The sequence below is a fragment of the Xyrauchen texanus genome, chromosome 4 (assembly GCF_025860055.1).
Source record: "Xyrauchen texanus isolate HMW12.3.18 chromosome 4, RBS_HiC_50CHRs, whole genome shotgun sequence".
Taxonomy (NCBI): Eukaryota; Metazoa; Chordata; class Actinopteri; order Cypriniformes; family Catostomidae; genus Xyrauchen; species Xyrauchen texanus.
Genome location: NC_068279.1, coordinates 11,217,788 through 11,224,068, shown reverse-complemented (window position 1 = coordinate 11,224,068; position 6,281 = coordinate 11,217,788).

The following is a 6,281-nucleotide window of genomic DNA, read 5'->3' as shown; positions in this document are numbered from 1 at the left end:
GGCCAGCTCTCATGCATGTTTTAAAGAAACACACCATAAATTAAAACACACAGAATCCATTCAGGCATGTTTGAGTGTTTAAAGCACATTTCTGGTGACAGATGTTCTGGTATCATTTGCTTCTCTGATATGATAGTTGCATCTTTTATTTGTAGAGCTTTTGAGACCTTGTGTACCTTTTAGACCCACATTCTAAACAAAATAAAAGTCAGATAGATAGGCAGACAGATATTTGTTTGAGTGTTGAGAAATTGTGTGTGTGTGTGTCCATTCTTATGTGCTCATCCATGTGTTAAGTCCATCTGAACTTCAAATACAGCGATATTTAGCTTTCATGTGCATACAGCGGCGCCCACTCACTCTCTAATTGCCGCTCGTCAGAGCCATCTGCCACACACTCATCTGTGTCTCATCCCTTCTTTCTGTTCATTAGCACAATTATTCTCCCTCCGTTCATGAGAACATCTCCTTCTGGTCATCCAACAGTCATATAACATTTCTGGCACCCACTAATGGATCTTTGTGTGCTGTGAATAAATGTGTGAAGGCTGTTTCTGGATCAGCCATCAATGTGTTTTATTTTTCACTTTTGGATTTCATTATTACTGAGTGTTAAATTTGGCTCATTAACTAAAGAGCTCCACTAGCCAAAGTCTCTGTGTCAATAAGATGATTTTCATGGAAGCTGCTGTTCCGCCGAAATCCTTTTTTCCAAAGTGGGATTTGAGTGGCAGGAACATTTTCAAAACATTTTCTATACCCAGCATCATTGATTGAATTGCATGTTACTGTGTGTGTGTGTGTGTGTGTATCAAATTTTTGAAGGGTTCTTTAACATTTCCTGTTCTTTCCTGAATGCATGAATGTACCATGTGCCATTGAGGAATAGTACCATGTGCTTTGTGCTGGCAAGCACAACAAATGTGAAAGTAAATGTTTATAATCCAGAGTAAATAAACAAGCAAAGGAAGACACAGATAGAGATCAGCATGATGATCCTGAGGTGCTTTACACACCAAAAGGCCCAGATGAACTTTAGAACTAGCCAGCGAGTGAATTACAGACTGGGAAAGCATGCGAAGAACTGAAACTGAAATTGCAAATTGTCAACCTGGTTGCAACACAGTTAGTGTGGATGTACTCTAAATCAGTGGCTCTTAACTGGTGGCTGGCAGATCTGTTCTAACAGGATCGCAGAGAGCATGGAAAAACTGACCATATAATTGTCCATACTTAGAATGGCAAATTATATTGTCCAGTGTCCAGAAATTAACTTAACCATTAAGGGGCGATATTTGCCCCCTTGCATTTAATTCTCAGGGGCATTTTTTGCCTGTATAAGGGCACATTTTTATAAATAAAAACTATATAAAAAGGTCTGCTTAATTCTTTCAGTTTAAATACTTTCAGTTAGTTCATTAACATTAACAAGATGTTAAATATGCCTAGAATATAAAAGAGATGTTACAAATAAAAAACAGAGAAATTCATTACGGGGTCATTTTCATCACTTCAGAGACATTGCCCCGCGCCCTCCTTAATTTCTGATCCTAATATGGTCGTGTCTAGAAGTTAACCGGCAATTTGAGAAACTCACAGGAGATTCACATTTACTGCTATTAAAGTTTGGGTTAGGGGGAAGGTTGAGGGGTAGAATTAGATTAGGTTTAGGAGTAGGTTTGCTGCAGGACTTAATGAATGCAACAAATATAGTGTACAGTTGTCGAATGAGTCGGACAAGACTTTTCCCAGACTCTAGGTTATTTTCTAGACTCAACCAAAATATATTTGCTTATCAACTTTTAAAATGAAGGGGCATACACTTCCCATAACTTTTGTAGTTGATGTCAATTTCAGTGTGTCCAATCAAACTCTAATGTATTTTGCTGCAAATCTGTTATTTGGTATAGCCAAATCAGGCAGACGCCAACATGCACAGGCTGTGTGACATTCCCTCATCCTCGAAAACCATATACACCAAGGTTAAAGAAAAAACAACAAAAGTAAAAAAAATGTGTTTACATTTGTACTTCTGTGTTGGGTCGACACTTGATGCCCAATACAAAATCAGAGTCCAGAAGTAAAACTAATTCTCTGTTCTCACTGTATTTACATATTTCAATCTCACTTTACACTGCACTATTAATCAGCATGTGTCACACTGAAGCTGTTACAGGACAGAAGGTGAATGGGCCAGTTTACATTTAAATTCAGTCGGACACTTCCCCGAATGCCTCATCACACCACAAGGTTGAGCCAGACTGATGAGCAACACAGTCAACAGAGCGACCAAACAACGTCTCGCTCTGTGGATTGCGCCTTGCGGGCCATCCCACGGGATGCAATTATATGCAAATGAGGGTAATTAAGTCCTTGCACACCGTGAGACGAGATCAAAATTAATATTTACACTCCTCCTAATAAATCCATGGAGAAAGAGAGACACCAGCCTCTCTCTTTCTCTCCACCAATGTCTCTCTCTCTCTTTCTGCAAGTAGGATGGTTTCTCTAGATTAATCTACTGGCAAGTGAGATGTTTGCTTGAATTATGCTTCACTGACACTCCCCACTAACAGCAGAATCATGATAACAGTGCCATTATTGTTATAATTATTTTGTTATAATTTGCAATATCATTATTGCTGTGATTGGCACACAGCTCAGTGGTCTAGTTTGTTGATGAGCTTAATTTTTGGCAAAGTGAAACCCAAAATCCTATGTTTTATTTAGATGACTGTTGGACAAATTATCTCAGAGGGGAAAAACTTGAGTGGTAAGTGTTTGCAGATTCACAGGTAAGACTAATAATAGTAAGTTTTATTCTGAACCTATTCAGGAATGAATAATAATAATAAATGCAGATATTAATTATTGGCCAGGAGTAAAGAAACAGTATCTGTGTCAGAATTAGCATACTTCCCTACTATGTAGTATTCCAAAAATTGTATGTCAATGATTTAGGGTGTCAGAATCCTCAGAATTCATAGAAGATTGGACAAACATTTTTTGGCAAGATTCTGAAGTGTGCATCAACTGGACACTTTACTATCCCATAATTCAATGGGAGCTGAGGAGATGAATAAATTGAAAAAAAAAAAAACTGAAAACACTGAATACATTTACAATTTCACACTCAGCAAGTTTTTAATTGGTTTCGAAAAAGTATAATGAGATGACATCACAAAGAATATGTATGTGTCTGCCTTAGTATGTTGGCCAATCAAATTGTACCTGTATTGGTGGGGACCCCACCCAGATATATATTGGGAGCCTGGGGAAATGGGCAGGGGGAAATTGATACAGTTCACTGAAATGTGTAGCTCATGTAGTATGTTAAATAAATAATGTCATTGTTCCCTCTGACATGGCGTCAGAAGTGTACATTGCATCCACGATCAAGTTTGCCTTGTTTTGAGTGGTATAATATCCAAGTTCAACGCACCAGAGGCTTTCAACTTCGCACAGCCTGCGACCTGACCTGTATGGATCCAGCGATTCTCCTGGTTTCGCATTGCAACGAAGCTGAACAAGGAAAGTGGTGGAGCTGCAGAGAGAGCAGTTCAAACTGCAAAACGGATTCTCTGCCAACCTGATCCCCATATGGCACTGATGTGCTACCGGGCGACACCCATGGCTGTAACTGGTCTAAGCCCTGCCCAGATGATGACAGGCCGACAGATCAGAACCAACCTGCCAATGCTTGTGGAAAAAACCTACCTCAACCCAGTGATTACAAAGCCGTGGAGTGGAAGGATAAGGCTGCAAAGGAATCCTACAAGTTCTTCTATGATCAGAGACACTCTGCTCGTGTTTTACCAGAACTTCAACCTGTGGAGAAAGTTCTTCTTAAACTTTACAGTGAGAAAGGCTGGAAAACGCCAGCTGTGGTGCTGAACAAATCATCTGAACCAATATCTTACATGGTGCAAACACAAATTGGAGCTGTCCTATGCAGGAACCGTAAACACCTGCAAGCGATGCCATTGCAACCAGATGCTACTGGGTGCAGTGAACCTCAATGAGCGAAGAATTCAGGCCCTCCTGGTGCAGGAACTGGACATTTAAATACTTCTGCGGTTGCTCCTGCTGCACCTGTGAAGGCACCACCAGTTGTAACTTCCAGCGGAAGAGTTGTGAAAACACCAAAACATTACTTAGACTAAAATCAGTTTACAGAGACTGAGTGTTACTTTAATCTATTGTTCTTGTTTGAGAAAAAAAAGATAAAAGACAAAATGACATCAGGGATGTTATATAATATTGTTCTTTAATGTCTTTAATTGTGAGAAAAAAAAAGAAAACCCCCCCCCACTGTGATGTTGTTCATTGTGTTGCATTGATCTGTTATTGTGTTATAGAAAAATAGAATGTTCTTTTTCAAAACGGGGAGTTGTGTGGAAACAGCTTTATTATGTTGGCCAATCAAATTCTACCTGTATTGGCAGGGACCCCACCCAGATATATATTGGGAGCCCGGGGAAATGGGCATTGGAAAATTGATACAGTTCACTGAAATGTGTAGCACATGCAGTATGTTCAATAAACACACAGTTGTTAAATAACGTTGTTGTTCCCTCTCGTGACAATGTTGGAGATAGCAACACTAAATGACCTGAAGGGAAGCAACATTGGCTATAAAACAACCACTATACTTTTGCCACTGTGGCTCCCCTTTTTAGTTAGAGTTATTGAAATAAGAATTCTGTGCTCTGTTTGTAGGTCAGATTAGTTAGACGAATCAAATTATTTTAATTATATCAATCATGGAAATCTGGAAATAAAAAGAGCATTTTTTTATTTATTTTCCACCCTTATATCTCTGTTAGACTTGGCAGCCAATATGATCTCTCTATTGGCTAAAGAAAATTGTAAAATGTCAGACACTATAATCTCTTTTGGCCTCCCACATGTTGCCCATGTTACAACATGACGGAAACTGGTGCCGTTTTAAGTGGCAATATTTCTACACTTTGCATTAACTATCTTTTGGGCCTCTTCTTAATCTTATCTCCTTCAATTTGACCCTACGACCTTGAACTTTCACCTCTGCGTTCTTCACTAAAAATTTAGCAAAAATATGTTGGCTCAATGCAATACATCGGGGCCAGACAGAATCTCAGTGTCTCAAAACATGCATACAATTTTGCTTGCCAGATTTAAGAAAGGCTAGATTTTAATTACATATACTGAAGTACATATACAGTAATATACACGTTAGTTTAATGGTCATGTCCTAGTTCTCAGCTCTCTTCCCTCTGTTTTTATTGTTATGGGTCTCAGAGGAGTGGGTAACAGATTGGGGCTGAATATGGACACCAAAAGGATTTGGCTGAGTTTTCCACACACTTTCAAATGAGTGTTCCCTCGTGAGACACTGGAGCATTCTGCATTTCCGTGACTATGTGATCCAGTTCAAAGAAACCTGCACACCTCTGCTCTTGTGAATTTGTGATTGATGACTCGTGACAATCCTATTTCATTTGAAGAAGCTAGTAAACATGTGCAACGGACAGGCACAATATTGAAATCTGCTCTCAATGTCTAAAAGACCAGGAAGTTATGACTACACACGCTTTGTGGCTCAGTTCCGAGGTAATATACTCCCAACGCATTCAGTCATTATAAACGGACCACGGTCAGGGCCAAATTGACATCAAATGAGGGCTTTGAATTGGCCCTTTTTGTCAGCATTGATTCATGCTCAGTGGTAAATTGCATCTCCTGAGGAGAAGCGTGTTTAAACAACAGCTTTTCAAGAGCGTAATTGATCTCAGTGAAAGAGATCTTGAAAGGGCTGGAGGCCCTCAGTCAGGAAAACATTATTTTGTTTATTGCAACCGTAGAAAAGAAACTGATCCATTTAATTTATTTCAAAGGCTAATTCCTATTTCATTATTTTTTGTTTGTTTATTTTTAGTGGTTCTTTCTAAGGCAAGCAGACTATTACTTAGGATAGGGTTTTTTTTCTCGCCAATATTCATGCAGCTTGTTGAGGAGTGATCTGATTTTTGCCTGGCGGAAGATAAATGTGGTGAAAAAAAAAATATTTAGACATGCAATGAAGGAGGGACCTATGTTGTGTACTGTGTGTTGCATAGGGGTACTCACTGGTTAAAACGAGAAACAAGTTGTTCATAAAACAGACAGAGAAGAAGACGTAAGTCGTTGTAACAAAATGGCGCTGCAGATGGCAGCCTCGTTGTGGAGGTCTCCAATTCTTTTATTGTTTTTGTTTGTTTGTCCTGTGTTTAGTAACATTTTTTCAATCAGTTTTACCAGGG